Below are 17,882 nucleotides of genomic sequence, written 5' to 3' on the forward strand. Positions count from 1 at the left end.
ATGCTGTAAACAGAACCTGGATTCATTCGAAAAAATGACGTTTTGCCATTCGTGCACCCAGGTTCGTCGTTGAGTATACCATCGCAGGCGCTCCTGTCTGTGATGCAGCGTCAAGGGTAACCGCAGCCATGGTCTCCGAGCTGATAGTCCATGCTGCTGCGAACGTCGTCGAACTGTTCCTGCAGATGGTTGTTGTCTTGCAAACGTCCCCATCTGTTGACTCAGGAATCGAGACGTGGCTGCACGATCGGTTACAGCCATGTGATAAGATGCTTGTCATCTCGACTAGTAGTGATACGAGTCCGTTGGCGTTCCGTATTACCCTCCTGAACCCACCGATTCCATATTCTGCTGACAGTCATTGGATCTCGATCAACGCGAGCAGAAATGTCGCGATACGATAAACCGCAATCGCGATAGGCTACAATCCGACCTTTAACAAGATCGGAAACGTGATTGTACGCATTTCTCCTCCTTACACGAAGCATCACAACACCGTTTCACCAGGCAACGCTGGTCAACTGCTGTTTGTGTATGAGAAATCGGTTGGAAACTTTCCTCATGTCAGCACGTTGTAGGTGTCGCCACCGGCGCCAACCTTGTGTTAATGCTCAGAAAAGCTAATCATTTGAAAATCACAGCATCTTCTTCCTGTCGGTTACATTTCGCGTCTGTAGCACGTCATCTTCGTGGTGTAGCAGTTATAATGGCTAGTAGTGTAATAAGAACCATATTCCATCTTTTGTAACGAGTGTCATTCTGTTGGTCTCATTGTGGATTGCTTTCGGTTACCTTCTGTACTGTACTATAGTAATTCTTTCTATGCATCGCTCAAGTCTTATAGAGCTCGGTTACTTTGCACTGGTGCATCTTGCGAAAATTACATCCGGTTTCAATTTTCTTACCCACTGTATTACAGGCTCCATTACCGACAAATTGTTTCACTGGAGTGGGACGCAAAAACCTTCAATAGAGATAAAGTTCGTTGTGAAGCACGCCGACGTTCATTTACTGTTCTGCTTCTGGTGTGTCACTGGAATTGTATCTACCTCTTTCAAGAGTTTCACAATTTCACTCAATGTACCACAAGTTTCATCTATTTTTAATCCAGCAATCTCGAAGCTCCACACATACTTTTGAAATCCTATCTACATTCAATTGCAGCTCTGAAAGAAGTTGTAAAATTGGAGGAGTAACTGTTGAATTTGTCCGGTAGAAAAAGGGAGGCTGCAATTAGGTGTACAGTGATCATTAATCTGTCAGTCGCCTCGTAACTTATAGCATCACCTACATCTTTTGCCTTTCGCTGTAGACTGCACATCTCTCCTCCATACTCATTTCTCCCTATTTTGGGACACACGTGCAAATCTGAAATTTTGTTTTGATTTCACGCTCAAAAGCCATCGGGTGATGTTTCTCATACGTCGGGTCAGTATCCCTTTTCTGTATAAAAAGTATCCACATGGATACTTTTTTTGAAATAAAGAGAACCAGAAAATGAAACTTTCGTCCTCTAAAGTCGTTTTATCCCACAAGCTTGTAGGGTGATGTTTTCATTACACAGTTTTCCCCCATTGCTCTTATTACTCATGGACTTGATAATATCTTCCCTATATTCGAAAACAGTGTTGACTCTCCTTGACTGGGTATTCCTCCTAGTAGCCACTGAACGTAGCAGTAGTTTTCGTACTAATTCGTCGACAGTTTCTGTTCTTTGTAAAGTTGCTGGAAAGAAGTTGCAGAGTCGCTAAAGTTCAGTGAAAGATGTCCGTACATTTTTATCAATCGGAAAAGGTATAAGCATAGTGAGAGTAAGCTAGTTGTCGTAGTAATGAATGAATATACGCTGAAAAAGTTTTCCTTAACAATAACCTTTACCTCAAGTGACGAGCCACTCATAAATGCTACATCACCATACGAGTCTGCTACTACACCGTGTGGACAATTTTCCAACTGATGATTTATATGTTCGATGGTTTACATTGGCAAAGACCGGGCACTATGAATTCCTGGTGTCACGAAGACCCAAATCTTCAAAGTGGTTTACCATTAATGATGGACCTATATACTACAACCATCTGGAAAATGAAGGCTACGTCACTGCTTTCGTAAGGTAGTACAGCCAAATATTCCACGTCTTTAATTTAATTTCTGATTTCCTCCTGGCAGACTTGAAGCAGGCGCTGGATGAGATCATTCTGGTTAGTTTCAGGTATGCCTCTGAAAACTGTTGCTTTTTCTAAATATCCAATTTTAACACAGAGTTTAATTCTGCACTAAAATTAATCAAGGCACAAACGCTGGGATTTGAAGATGATTCAGTCGCGTCATGTCGACTAGAAGCAAGTTCCAATGCACCACAGAAACATATACAGTTAAAAATTAGGTTAAATGTGAACCTATTGTCGGTAACGTTTCGGTTGTGTAATGCAACAGATCTTCTGTACCCACTGTCTAAGTGAGTAGCTATATTTACAGTCGCTAGACTTGCCAGATTCAAAACATTTTTCACATGGACTGATGAAAGTTCGTGTGTCCTAACATTGTCATGAAGGTGTTGAAGGTCGTAGACACCGTGTTTAGTTCACGGAAGGAAATAAGGAAATAAGGTGTTTTTTTCAAATCCCAGCATTACAGCCATTCATGCTTACAGTACAATTGAGAGTCAAATTTTCTAGTGAACTGACGACTTTTCGTTTCAACTATCTGTGGAATTGTTAAAATAGCAGTCAGCTTACCTGTTGTTGTTGTTGTTGTTGTTGTGGTTTTCATCCCAAAGACTGGTTTGATGCAGCTCTCCCTGGTCTGTGCAAGTCTCTTCATCTCCGAGTAACTAGTGCAACCTAAATCCCTCTGAATCTGCTTACTTTATTCATCTCTTAGTCTCCCTCTACGAATTTTACCTCACACACTTCCCTCCGGTATTAAACTGGTGATCCTTCGATGTCTCATAATGTGTCTTACCAACCGATCCCTTCTTCTGGTCAGGTTGTACCACAAATTTCTTGTCTTTCTAAATATATTCAGTACCTCGTCATTAGTTACGTGATCTACCCATGTAATTTTCAGCATTCTTCTGTGGCACCACATTTCAAATGCTTCTATTCTCTTCTTGCCCAAACTGTTTATCGTCCACGTTTCACTTCCTTACAAATATTTCAGAAAGGACTTCCTGACACTTAAATCTATACTCGATGTTAAGAAATTTCTCTTCATCAGAAAATTTTTTATTTACATTGACATTCTGCGTTCTATATCCTCCCGAAGAGTTCGGAGCCTTTTTCTGTGGCTGCCAGAGTGGCTCGGGTGTTTATACGCTCAAGGCCCGAGTACAAGAGCAGTGTTGCCAACCAAGCATTGCCCTTCCCCTCCCCCTTCCTCTCACCGTACACCCTGTGATACCGTAGTCTGTGTTTGTAGGCACATTGCAAGCCAAAGGCGCCTTCAGATCATTTACGTCCCACTCGGCTGTGTTCGGCGCTTACAGCCGCTACTGGACTAGAAAGCTCAAAGAGCAAACATGTTAGGACAAAATTATTTCTTGGGGCATCGCAGATCTGCAAACCTTTTTTATCATCGTAGCTGGAGAAGCATGGATGTTGTTATATATTATGTTATCAAAAGTATCCGGAAACGTGGCTGAAAATTACTTATAAATTTGTGGCGCCCTCCATCGGTAATGCTGGAATTCAGTATGGTGTTGGCCCACATTTAGCCTTGATGACAGCTTCCACTCTCGCAGGCATACGTTCAATCAGGGGCTGGAAGGTTTCATGGGGAATGGCAGCCAATTCATCACGGATTGCTGTACTGATGAGAGTTATCGATGTCGGTCGGTAAGGCCTGGCACGAAGTCGCCGTTCCAAAATATCCTAAAAGTGTTCTCTAGGATTCAGGTCAGAACTCTGTGAAGGCCAATGCATTACAGGGATGTTATTGTCGTGTAACCATTCCGTCACACGCCGTGCTTGATCGTGTTGAAAGATGCAATCGCCGTCCCCGAATTGCACTTGAACAGTGGGAAGCAAGAAGGTGCTTAAAACATCAATGTAGCCCTGTGCTGTGACAGTTCCACGCAAAACAACCAGGAATGCAAACCCCCTCCATGAAAAACACGACCACACCATAACACCACTGCCTCCGAATTTTGCTGCTGGCACTAAACATGCTGGCAGATGACGTTCACCGGGCATTCGTCACACCCACACCGTGCCATCGGATCGCCACATTGTGTACTGCGATTCGTCACTCCACACAAAGTTTTTCCTCTGTTCAATCGTCGAATGTTTACGCTCCTTACACCACGCGAGGCGTCGTTTGGCATTTACTGGTGTGATGTGTGGCTTGTGAACAGCCTCTCGACCAAGAAATCCAAGTTTTCTCACCTCCCGCTTAATTGTCATAGTACTCGCAGTGGATCCTATTGCAGTTTCGCTAGGTGTGTGCCTATAACGTATCACGACCCTCTTCAACACTCTGCGATCTCTGTCAGTCAACAGACGAGGTCGGCCTGTACGCTTTTGTGCCGTGCGTGCCCCTTCACGCTTCCACTTCACTATCACATCGATAACAGTGGAAAAAGGGATGTCTAGGAGAGTGTAAATCCCTCGTACAGATGTATGACACAAGTGACACCCAGTCACCTGACCACGTTCGAAGTCCGTGAGTTTCGCGGAGCGTCCCCTCTGCTCTCTCACGATGTCTAATGACTGCTGAGGTCGCTGATATGGAGTACCTAGCAGTCTGTGGCAGCACAATGCACCTGATAAAAAAACGTGTTTTTTGGGGGTGTCCGGATACTTTTGATCACATAGATAAAACGAATGTCCACTTCTGATTGCCTCTCGTCATTATGAAAGATCGGAGTTTCGCAGCCTTTGTATCTGAAAATTTGTACGACAACTGCCGAGAATAGTTAGCAGCATTTTCACTCTAACTATAAAACCTTCAGCTACTGAATCAAACGACTTTATTTACTTTACGTTTCAGTCCAAATTACCTTTATAAGAATGCGCGTCCAGAAGAAATTTTCAAGAGTTAGTCTCAATTGTTACCGCACCGTTTGTCAGACCCCAGAAGCGGAGTCTAGAAAATGCATAATTCATACGTAACGCTAGAACAGTAGTCGGATTTAACCGTATGAGCTGCAAGTTATACGGCCGTCAATAGTTTGGGTTCTTGTAGGTGAACCGAAACCAACAATATTGATTCGTTCGTTAAGATATCCATGTAAATGATCGCTTGTTTCTCTTGTTACACTTGTCGTGTCGTAACTATTGCTTCTGAAGGTCAAAGAGGCACGAACCATCGACAAAAATTTGCCCTCACAAATAATTAATGAAAACAGAAAAATGAACGGAAAGTGTCATATCGTTTTTGCCGTCACAGTCTGAGTGTCATAGAAGTAAAACAACCGATTCCGTGACGAAGAGAAGTATTTTATTACTGCCGCAATGCCGGTAATCATCTAATTGATTGTCTAACGGCTTCATTTTGCATTTTGTTCCCCTATACCAATCATAATATGTGTAGATATCGATTTTCGTCACCTCAGGAGACTACGCAATACTACAATCAGCATGTTTTGAGGTAGCAACAGCAGAACGGAAAAAAACGCGTCCGGAATTGGCTTCACTGAATGCAGAACTGTATACATTTCAAAGGTGTTTGAGAGACAATCAATTTTTTTATCGTTTCTGTGTAATCTTAAAAAGTAAGCCCTCGTATATGATCTTTGCTATACAACGAAAGACAGACACAGATGTAAAAGTTTTCAGAAAACGCTTCGGGTGACGCCGCTTCTTAGAAGCGAAATCGTAAGTCTTCCAGGACCAGTAATGAGTGGTAGACAAAGTACTTCCTGCAAAAAACGACGTGTTACGAAATACCAGAGTCCTTCGCGAAAGTAATTTTCCATTCGAGATGACCTGCCCAGAAATTCAGCTCACTATGAGAGAAGAGAGGTCAGTGACATTATTCTTCGTAGTCGTGGGCAGCACAGCTTCTTTAGGATAACCGCTGGAACGAGCAGCGGAATTCAATTACCCCAAGACTGCTTGGCAGAACTATTAAAAGTGTTTCTAATAATGTTACACGATATCGTGAACCTCCTCACCTCCGTAGTTAAAGACGCAAGAGACGCCCTAGGTAGTATTACATTCGCCAAATTCTCGTTCCCGTAATTAAATTCCTTGTGAAAGCGTTAGGAGTAGGGAACAGTTATTTTTACAATGAGACTTTTTTGCTTCTTTGCAATACATGTTCAGTACTCCCAGATTTGAAGATTGGGAGGATATTCATCTACCAGATATTTGTGCTGATCGTTCATAGCATCTGTATGTGTCTCTACCAAATTTATGACAAATTGTACTTTTTTTCTCTCAATTTAATTTCTCCCGCTGTTTCAGTTTAGGATCTGGCTTATTTGTGGCACTATCATTTCCGAATTCAAGTGTTTGTACATTTCGTCTTCACGAATTCTTGTCTTTTATACTATTTTCATCATCTTACATTCCAAAAAGATTCTTTTAGGGGGTTTTATGACGACTGTTTGAGAAACTGCGTTTACTTAGCTCATTAAAGACGTCAGTACAAGATATCTACAAGTACAGAGGTGTCAAACGCTGTCCAAGTACGAGCAACCGCTACACATATGGAGTGCTTATAGGTAGATCCGTGGTCTAGTGGTTGCGTCTTTGATTCATAATCAACACGTCTTCGGTCCCGCGGTCGATCCCCCCCCCCCACTGCCTAAATTTTGATAATTAATCAGCATTGGCGGCCGAAGACTTCCGGCATAAGAAGTCAGCCTCATTCTGCCAACGGCCTTGTCAAAGAGGGCGGAGGAGCGGATAGAGGTTCAGGGCACTCTCTTGTCCTAGGGGTGGTAAATTGCCCCTAAAGGCGGAATAATCAGCAATGATCAACGACATGAGGATGCAGAAGACAATGGAAACCACTGTATTAAAGACACGTAACGTGTATCCACAGGACATGTGGCCTGTAATTGAAGAAGTATCATGATGATCTCTCCATTGGCAAAAGATTCCGGAATAGTCCCCCATTCGGATCTCCAGGAGGGGAAATCCAAGGGGGAGGTTACCATGAGAAAAAGATTGAATAATCAACGAAAGGATAACGTTCTACGAGTCGGGGCGTGGAATGTCAGAAGCTTGAACGTGGTAGGGAAACTAGAAAATCTGAAAAGGGAAATGCAAAGGCTCAATCTAGATATAGTAGGGGTCAGTGAAGTGAAGTGGAAGGAAGACAAGGATTTCTGGTCAGATGAGTATCGGGTAATATCAACAGCAGTAGAAAATGGTATAACAGGTGTAGGATTCGTTATGAATAGGAAGGTAGGGCAGAGGGTGCGTTACTGTAAACAGTTCAGTGACCGGGTTGTTCTAATCAGAATCGACAGCAGACCAACACCGACAACGATAGTTCAGGTATACATGCCGAAGTCGCAAGCTGAAGATGAACAGATAGAGAAAGTGTATGAGGATATTGAAAGGGTAATGCATTATGTAAAGGGGGACGAAAATCTAATAGTCTTGGGCGACTGGAATGCAGTTGTAGGGGAAGGAGTAGAAGAAAAGGTTACAGGAGAATATAGGCTTGGGACAAGGAATGAAAGAGGAGAAAGACTAATTGAGTTCTGTAACAAGCTCCAGCTAGTAATAGTGAATACCCTATTCAAGAATCACAAGAGGAGGAGGTATACTTCGAAAAGGTCGGGAGATTTCAATTAGATTACATCATGGTCAGACAGAGATTCCTAAATCAGATACTGAATCGTAAGGCGTACCCAGGAGCAGATATAGACTCGGATCACAATATAGTAGTGATGAAGAGTAGGCTGAAGTTCTAAGACATTAGTCAGGAAGAATCAATACGCAAAGAAATGGGATACGGAAGTACTAAGGAATGACGAGATACGTTTGAAGTTCTCTAACGCTATAGATACAGCAATAAGGAATAGCACAGTAGGCAGTACAGTTGAAGAGAAATGGACATCTCTAAAAAGGGCCATCACAGAAGTTGGGAAGGAAAACATAGGCACAAAGAAGGTAGCTGCGAAGAAACCATGGGTAACAGAAGAAATACTTCAGTTGATTGATGAAAGGAGGAAGTACAAACATGTTCCGGGAAAATCAGGAATACAGAAATACAAGTCGCTGAGGAATGAAATAAATAGGAAGTGCAGGGAAGCTAAGACGAAATGGCTGCAGGAAAAATGTGAAGACATCGAAAAAGATATGATTGTCGGATGGACAGATTCAGCATACAGGAAAGTCAAAACAACCTTTGGTGACATTAAAAGCAACGGTGGTAACATTAAGAGTGCAACGGGAATTTCACTGTTAAATGCAGAGGAGAGAGCAGATAGGTGGAAAGAATACATTGATAGCCTCTATGAGGGTGAATATTTGTCTGATGTGATAGAAGAAGAAACAGGAGTCGATTTAGAAGAGATAGGGGATCCAGTATTAGAATCGGAATTTAAAAGAGCTTTGGAGGACTTACGGTCAAATAAGGCAGAAGGGATAGAATTCATTCCATCAGAATTTCTAAAATCATTGGGGGAAGTGGCAACAAAACGACTATTCACTTTGGTGTGTAGAATATATGAGTCTGGTGACATACCATCTGACTTTCGGAAAAGCATCATCCACACAATTCCGAAGACGGCAAGAGCTGACAAGTGCGAGAATTATCGCACAATCAGCTTAACAGCTCAAGCATCGAAACTGCTTACAAGAATAATATACAGAAGAATGGAAAAGAAAATTGAGAATGCGCTAGGTGACGATCAGTTTGGCTTTAGGAAAAGTAAAGGGACGAGAGAGGCAATTCTGACGTTACGTCTAATAATGGAAGCAAGGCTAATGAAAAATCAAGACACTTTCATAGGATTTGTCGACCTGGAAAAAGCGTTCGACAATGTAAAAAGGTGCAAGCTGTTCGAGATTCTCAAAAAAGTTGGGGTAAGCTATAGGGAGAGACGGGTCATATACAATATGTTCAACAACCAAGAGTGAATAATAAGAGTGGACGATCAAGAACGAAGTGCTCGTATTAAGAAGGGTGTAAGTCAAGGCTGTAGCCTTTCGCCCCTACTCTTCAATCTGTACATCGAGGAAGCAATGATGGAAATAAAAGGTTCAGGAGTGGAATTAAAATGCAAGGTGAAAGGATATCAATGATACGATTCGCTGATGACACTGCTATCCTGAGTGAAAGTGAAGAAGAATTACATGATCTGCTGAACGGAATGAACAGTCTAATGAGTACACAGTATGGTTTGAGAGTAAATCGGAGAAAGACGAAGGTAATGACAAGTAGTAGAAATGAGAACAGCGAGAAACTTAACATCAGGATTGATGGTCACGAAGTCAATGAGGTTAAGGAATTCTGCTACCTAGGCAGTAAAATAACCAATTACGGACGGAGCAAGGAGGACATCAAAAGCAGACTCGCTATGGCAAAAAAGGCATTTCTGGCCAAGAGAAGTCTACTAATATCAAATACCGGCCTTAATTTGAGGAAGAAATTTCTGGGGATGTACGTCTCTAGTACAGCATTGTATGGTAGTGAAACATGGACTGTGGGAAAACCGGAACAGAAGAGAATCGAAGCATTTGAGATGTGGTGCTATAGACGAATGTTGAAAATTAGGCGGACTGATAAGGTAAGGAATGAGGAATTTCTACGCAGAATCGGAGAGGAAAGGAATATGTGGAAAACACTGATAAGGAGAATGGACAGGATGATAGGACAGCTGCTAAGACATGAGGGAATGACTTCCATGGTACTAGAGGGAGCTGTAGAGGGTAAAAACTGTAGAGGAAGACAGAGATAGGAATACGTCAAGCAAATAATTGAGGACGTAGGTTGCAAGTGCTACTCTGAGATGAAGAGGTTAGCACAGGAAAGGAATTCGTGGCGGGCCGCATCAAACCTGTCAGTAGACTGACGACCAAAAAAAAAAAAAATAGTTGAATGTGTAGCGCTATACTATGCTCTAGAGGAGGCAATAGTCCTCGTGGTATTACCTTCAAAAAAAAATGTAAGATAACTGTCTTCCTGCGAGTACTTTGGTCTAATACAGGATACGTGAAAAAATCGTGGCGCCGTTATTGCTTCATTCTTACGACTGATATTTACATCTTTTCCCACCTTCAGTATTCAGACATTGGGATCACAGTAAAGATCGGTTCAGAAAACTATAATGAATTTTAACTACGCCATGCGAGTGGATTCACTATCTGTTATGCATATGAAAATACCTTAATAATTAGTGCCAAAGAATACTCATATATTTATCAATGCAACGTAAAGCAAAATTGAATGTAAATTTATGTATACCCACGTTTTATACGATTCCTGTGCAGTGTATAAGTAAAAGGTACTGCTTTGATCTGATAAGAAAAATTTAATGAGTGGAATTTTTTTTTTAGGGCGGAGTGAGAAACGAAAGTAGAGAGTTGATGCTGGGCCGTGTACTTGTCAACTGGTATGGGACTGACTAGCCGTTTAATTTAATTAGCGGAACAGTTTCCTTTTCGATAAAAGTCGGAAGATTTCACGTGGTCGCAGGTTGGGTGTTCAGATACAAGAATAACAGAGAAGTTATCAGAAGATAATAGTAGCTAGATTGTTGCAATAAATTACTAAACTTGAAATTATCAGTGAAGGTGAGGAGACACTAGATATAAGATATAAAAAACTTAACACACAGCAGAAGATCGACACTGGACAGAATATCATGAAAGCGAAGAACAAAGACACATGGAGAATGATATGGATCCAGTCATCCCCTGCACCTATAGGGAATTTTTTCACCTCAGAAACTGAATGAAGCTCTGCACTACAACAACCATATGGACTACTTTATAAAAGTTGTAGTTATCGATATCTTTTGTTTCAGAAGGCGCACAGTGAACAGATTGATTAATGTTAAAGAGACATCTAATGTTAAGGACCGAAGTATTTGTTACAATTAAAAGTTACAATAGTTGGCCTTCTACAGTCACCTTTCTAGGTAATGACTTGTAGAGCAATGAAGAAACACTCAGTGGGTGGAACCAATTTCCTAAAGATTGGCATCGTCATGATTTTGGCCTGCGAGGATTTTGCCACCCATCTCTTTATTTGGTGGATATTGCAAGAAATATTGTTTCTTGTGGCATAATTTTCTGGACCAATCTCTTTGCAAAGACATCACCAAGAGAAATGGATTGTAACGTTTGGCAAGGGATTACTAAATTAATTTATCCGTATTTATGGTGCAGGAGCTTCAGTGCTGTGGGTGAATTACCTGAAAAAAATACTTTAAACAGACATTTTTTGTGTAGTTTTATTTAATCAAGGACACGTTCCCGGCTTTTACCCATCTTTATATAACGTAATAAATTTATACTTTTATCAGTATAATGACTTTGTCGGCTGTATATTGAAATATACAGCAGCCGTGAGCATAATAGCTGTTTAGCTACAATGATTCTCGAGTTATCAACTTACTTTTAATTCACTGTGTGAAGTTCCTGTTGTTCTGTAAAATATGGCTCATTTTCTACATGTTTATATATAGGTATATTTTAGGTTCACTAAAGAGTTTTATTTTACATTAGAAGTTACATCTGAGATGAAGTTACAAATTTCTTATACATTCCAAAAGTACTTCTAAGGTCACTTACCCACAAGCCTCTGTATGATTAAAAATTAGCTTGGTACGTAACGTAAATACTGTGAGCAGTGCTTTCCAGTAACTGGACTCTCACGTAACTTCGGAAAATGCTCTGTGTTCATTTCTGAATATCTAAAATAATATTACGAACTATTTGTGTAGCTCATAAACAGGTGTCAATGAATAGGGTTCTTGAATTTTTTGTGGTAGGGGAAACTGGGGCAAATTGACAAATTGATGGTGTTTAAAGTCAATGGCTTTTAATTAAAACACTTTTGAGATAATTGTATTTTCCTTGCGTGTACTTAAAACAGCCTTTTTTCGTTTACTCTAGTTTTATACTTTCGTATTTTAATAGAACCCCAATTAATTTTCAGACTTTACAAACTAACACAAACGCGTCACTTGCCAAAAGACAGGGGGCAGATTATTTTCGCCGCAGAGTGAGTTACAATAACGATTCTACTTGAACACATTTTTATGCTTAGAAAGAATAAGGCAATACACTAACTAATGAAATACTCCCGTATGTTTCTTATCAAGCAGTCTATAATTAAAGGTTTTTTGCACTCAGTATTAATACAAATCTGAATTAATATGTTTCAGTGTGATCTTTTGTTGGACCTCTCATCGAATGCAGGAAGCGACGTTGTAGTTCCATTAGATGATTTCTTCTCTTCTTGTCCCACCTTACATGCTTCGTTATGAATCAATACCTGCTACACAGGTGAGCTTGCACTTTGCGTACTGTGTCTCTTTTCATTGTTTGGTATATGGTGTTCCATCAGGCACTGGTACAATAGTAAATATTTCACTGCTGTTTCATTGGTATAACAGCATTTGTTCAACGTACTGGTTGTTACGTAAAGATACTGGTTGTTCACATTTCTCTGTCTGATGTTCATCATGAAATAGATTCGGAGTTGTTGTGGATTTTGGCCTTTCAGTGCTGCACCCTTTGGGAGCATTTTTAGTTTCTACATGGACCATAACAAGAACATAATGTCTTTCGTCGTAACAAAATCATGGCCATGAAACACAAGGGGATGATAACGCTCGTTTCCCAACCTATTGAAACCATTTTCTGTCGAATTGCCTCACTTATCTCTTCCTGATCGGCTATATTAAAATTTGATTTCTAAAATAGGGTAGACAAGAACAGGACATGCCTAAAGAGACTCCGTGAAACGCATGCTGTGTGACGTAGTCATTTATATAAAAAAAAATAATGGTATCCCAACCCGGTCACTCCACGTATACTGAAAGCCCTCAAAATTATAAATTTGAAATTTATGTAAAGGCAAGAATAAGTCAAGGTTAGGCGTGGCTTTCATACGACCAGATTATTGCTATATTTTAAGAAAAGTCATTGAAATGTCCAAAGGCATTGACGCTCTGAGCGAAATTAATACTGCATACAATAAGATAAGACATATTGTCAAACGTGAGAGACACGTACCCCTTCAGTAGCCCGTCAAAGATACCATAACAAATTAAATGACAAATTGTGACTGATAATTCACAATTTGCGAGTACTTGTAAAAATAGTTTTCTAAATATAGCCGCAAAAATGGAATTAAGTGGTTCAGTTAAAGAAGCAATGCAACATATTAAACATATCACTTCCCAAAGCTTTAAGACACTAGCACCAATATACTTCACTGAAATTAATAGAATGATAAAAATTCTAAAAAAACGATAGCTCCTGTGATATTTATGGAATTTCATACAGAACTCTGAAACACTTTTCTGAAGTAATAAGTAATGGCGTTAGTGATGTATGTCATATGTTACTGTCACAGGGAATTCCTCCAGACAGGTTGAAATGCGGAATTGTTACACTTTTTTATAAGAAAAGTGACAAGCAAGACTTGAACATCTGTCGTCCAGTTTCTTTACTGAAAACTTGCTCCCAAATATTCGAAGGTGTAATGTACTCAAGAGTAAGTTTGCATTTAAGTAGAAACACTACACACAGCATATCACAGAATGGATTCCAGAATAGTTTATCGGGCGAGAATAGTGTTTATACCATCAACCACCAATTATTACAAGTCTTAAGTACTAAAATATCGCCAGAGTGTATTTTCTGTGAAATTTTCAAGGCTTTTGATTGTCTAGGTTATGTTACACTCTTAGAAAAAAAACATAAGTTTTGATCGTTTTACACACAAACCTCGCTTGAATAATACGTAACTGACAAAATGCAAAAAGTTGTGGTGAATAATTCAAACAATGTTATAAAGGGAGAAAATGACTGTATCGGTGGAGAAATCATGAAGTGAGTCCTATATTTCCAAAATGAGATATTCACTCTGCAGCGGAGTGTGCGCTGATATGAAACTTCCTGGCAGATTAAAACTGTGTGCCGGACCGAGACTCGAACTCGGGACCTTTGCCTTTCGCGGGCAAGTGCTCTATATTGTTCAACTTCGGGGCGACCTATAATCTTTATATATGTGAATGACCTCCAAGTTAACGCTCAACAAACAGAACTTGCACTTTTTGTAGAAGATACTATTGTAATAATTAGTCACATGAGAGGGAAATCAATAGAAGACGTTATTCAAAAAATAATTATGTGGTTTCCTGGAACTTGACTCTCCTTAAATTTTGGGAAAACACACTATGCTCAGTCCTGTATAACAAATAGTAACCAACAGTAGATGTGCCAGGAGTCAGTAAATAGGATAGAATGCTCCAAATTTTTTAGTGTACATGATGATGAAAACTTGAACTGGTAGAAGGATATTACTGAGTTTAGAAGACATGATGAAAAATGCATTCCCTTTCCAAATGTCCCAATGGTTTCTTTTACTTCTTACAGAGTGTCAAGGCTGAATTATTCTGTGAGAGGTTTACAACCTTACCTCACTCTTCAACTACCATGCCTTTCGTATTCTTCGAATCCTGTAACTGCAATTAGCTTTCTACACTACTTACAGATAATTTGTCACTATGTATACTTTACCCCTGGAAACTTCAGCATTTCAAAAAGTGTTTTCCAGCCAATACAGTCAAAAGCTTTTCTAAATGTACAAATACTACGACGGCATTTATAGAATTTGTAAGTTAATAGAACGCTTTTGATTGTGTTGACTTCAATACACTCCATAAAATTATTTAGCCAGCAGGGATAAAATACATGCAGCAAAAATCTAGAACTAGTGTAGAAAATACAGGAATTCTGCTACTTTGAAAATAAAGAAACAAGTGACGAGTGATGCAGGGGAAAGGAGTCTACTACTATCAAAAATTGGGCTTAATTTGAGGAAAAAAATTCTGAGGATGTGTGTTCGGATGGCAGCATTATTTGGAAGAGAATCATGGACTGTGGATAGTCTGGAAAAGAAGGCAACCCCAGTGTTTGATATGCTGTGCTACAGAGGAATGTTGAAAATTAATTGGACTGAAAACATAAGGAGTGAGAAGGTGCTCCGCAGAATTGGCGAAGGAAGGAACATATTGAAAAGATTGAAAAGACTGGCAAAAAGAAAGCACAGGATAAAAAGAGGCCAAAATTTCATGCCACTAGAGGAAGCTCTATACTGTCAAAAGACAAGAGGATTAGGTGAGCAGAATGGTTATAAGAAATTATAAGATGAACGCAATGAAAGCAGAACAATGATAAGGAGCGTAGTCTACTAAGAGCAATAGAGCACGAAATGAAACACTAAATCTGACGCACGACGTTTGTTGTTTGGGGAGGTAGATGGTTGACGATACTCGAAGCAGAGATGGTATACCGACTAGCAATAGCAAAATAGGAGATGTATTCGCAACTGCACATGTCAACCACCCTTGACTTCATATTGGAATAACGACAATTGCAATATGTACCACACTGGAGCTCGAATACATACATCCCGCTTTACGTGAGCGGTCGTCTGAACCCCTTCAGGCGGCCGTGGTGGCCGAGCGGTTCTCGGCGCTTCAGTCCGGAACCGCGCGACTGCTACGGTCACAGGTTCGAATCCTGCCTCGGGCATGGATGTGTGTGATGTCCTTAGGTTAGTTAGGTTTAAGTAGTTCTACGTTCTAGGGGACTGATGACCTCAGATGTTAAGTCCCATAGTGCTCAGAGCCATTTGAACCATTTGAACCCCTTCAGCCTCTGTGCACGAACCACGGGCAGACCCAAACTTTCATATGTCGTTGTCCATGTGTCACAATCTGAACACGCGCCCTAGATAAGGACATGTTTACTGGCTGTTTATGGCCTGGTATTGGCTAATAAATATTAAATAGCAGTGCCTCTGTTACACTGAAGAGCCAAAGAAAGTGGGAGGGCTCTCGCGAGCATGCAGAAGCGCCACAACACGACATGGCATGGATTCGACGAACGTCTGAAGTGGTGCTGGAGGGAGCTGACACCGTGAATGATGCAATGCTGTCCATAAATCCGTGGAAATCTCTTCTAAAGAGCACGCCGCAAGGCATCCTAGATATGCTCAACAATGGTCATGTCTAGGGAGTTTGGTGGCCAGTGAAAGTGTCTAAACACAGAAGAGTGTCCCTGGAGCCACTCCGTAGCAATTCTGGGCGTGTGATGCGCCACAATGTTCTGCTGGAATTGCCCTAGTTCGTAAAAATGCACAATCGACATGAATGTATGCAAGTGATCAGACAGAAACCTTACGTACGTGTCACCTGCCAGAGTCGTATGTAGACTTATAGGGGGTCAAACATCACTCCAAATGCACACGCACCACACCATATGCCTAAACCAACTTGAACAGTCCCCTGCTGACATGCAGGGTCCATGGATTCATTAGGTTGTCTCTATACCCATCTGAAACGGACTCGTCCGATGAGGCAACTTGTTTCCAGAAATCAACAGTCCCATGTCGGCGTTGACGGGTCCAGACGTGGCGTAAGGCTTTGCGTCGTGCAGTCATCAAGGGTACACGAAAGGGCTCCCGTCTCCCAAAGCCAATATCGATGATGTTACGTTGAATGGTTCGCACGTTCACATTTCTTGATGGCCCAGCATTGAACTCTGCAGTAACTTACGGATGGATTGCACTTCCATCACTTTGAAAGATTCTGTTCAGTCGTTGCTGGTCCCGTTCATGCAGGATCTTTTTCCGGCCGCAGCGGTCTCGGAGATTTGACGTTTCACCAGATTCCTAATATTCACGATACACTCGTGAAATGGTCGTACGATAAAAATCCCCACTTCATAGCTACCTCGGAGATGCTGTGTCCCATCGCTCATGCACCGAATGTGACACCACCTTCAAACTCACTTAAATCTTGATAACCTGCCATTGTAGCAGCAGTAACCGACCTAACGACTACACCACGCACTTGTCTTATATGGGCGTTGCCGACCGCAGAGCCGTATTCTGCCTGTTTACGTATCTCTGTATTTGAATACGCATGCCTATATCAGTTTCTTTGACGCTTCAGTGCACTAGAAGGTAAGATGGAACTTTCTTTCGGACATACATTGCATAGCACCTCTTAATAACACAGGTAGTGCTATTTTCAAACACGTAGCTTTTAAGAAGTTTTCCTGAAAATATTTGTCTGCAGTCCATCCTAAATGCTGAAAAGAGACGTGGACTTTAATCAGTATAGAGAAGAAGAGATTAGGTTTTGAAATTTAGTGTTTCTGAATATTACATTGATAAATCAGATATTAAATGGAGGGGCACTGACTTAAACGGGAAGAGGAGATCATTGCGGTACCAACTTGCTTAAAATAAGGTATCAATTAATATTATGTACCTAGAGGTGAAAGAAATTGCCATTATAGTCATATATAGAACCGTGTATGCTTCAAGGAGGATTAGGGGGGAGGAGGAGTCGAAGTAATGTAGAAATTGTTGAGATCGTAGAGGGGTACATGAGACCAGGGGTGACTGCAGTAAGCAGGCTCAATAGGAATAAACTAATTTGCAGGCCTGCATCAAACCAGTCTTCAGACTGAAGATCAGAGAAGCAACAGCGACAGACCTGTTGGTGTTTTGGTTGTTGTAGCCTCCTGTTGGCGTCCCTTATCAGATCAATGTTTGACTTTATTTGCTTAATTTGTATTTAGTTTGTCCGAATCAAGATTAGTTACAGACTAGAAAAAACGATATTACTAAAAATTGTACTGCAACTGAAATAGCAAAAATAAAACTTTTGCTCTTCTCAATAATTGCAAACAAACCGGATCTTAGGCTGCATTTTCCTTTTTTTACTC

This window comes from Schistocerca nitens, chromosome 1 (assembly GCF_023898315.1).
Source record: "Schistocerca nitens isolate TAMUIC-IGC-003100 chromosome 1, iqSchNite1.1, whole genome shotgun sequence".
Taxonomy (NCBI): Eukaryota; Metazoa; Arthropoda; class Insecta; order Orthoptera; family Acrididae; genus Schistocerca; species Schistocerca nitens.